Below are 621 nucleotides of genomic sequence, written 5' to 3' on the forward strand. Positions count from 1 at the left end.
ATATATACATACACATATATACATATATACATACACATATATACATACACATATATACATATATACATACACATATATACATATATACATACACATATATACATATATACATACACATATATACATATATACATACACATATACACATATATACATACACATATACACATATATACATATATACATACACATATACACATATATACATACACATATATACATATATACATACACATATATACATATATACATACACATATATACATATATACATATATACATATATACATATATACATACACATATATACATATATACATATATACATACACATATATACATATATACATACACATATATACATACACATATACACATACACATATATACATATATACATACACATATATACATACACATATACACATACACATATATACATATATACATACATATATACACATACATATATACACATACACATATATACACATACATACATATATACACATACATACATATATATATACACATATATACATATATATATATACACATATATACACATACATACATATATATATATACACACATATATACACATACATACATATATATATA

At 19.0% G+C, this 621-nt stretch overlaps 1 protein-coding gene across 1 annotated transcript in view; it reads right to left on the bottom strand.

Moving 5' to 3' along the window:
* The window catches only part of ncf4 (neutrophil cytosolic factor 4), a 16017-nt gene that overhangs the window by 13008 nt on the left and 2388 nt on the right, over nt 1-621 (bottom strand). The gene's annotated exons all lie outside the window — the stretch shown is intronic.

The sequence above is a fragment of the Anarrhichthys ocellatus genome, unplaced genomic scaffold (genome assembly GCF_004355925.1).
Source record: "Anarrhichthys ocellatus isolate YVR2014 unplaced genomic scaffold, GSC_Weel_1.0 scaffold171, whole genome shotgun sequence".
Taxonomy (NCBI): Eukaryota; Metazoa; Chordata; class Actinopteri; order Perciformes; family Anarhichadidae; genus Anarrhichthys; species Anarrhichthys ocellatus.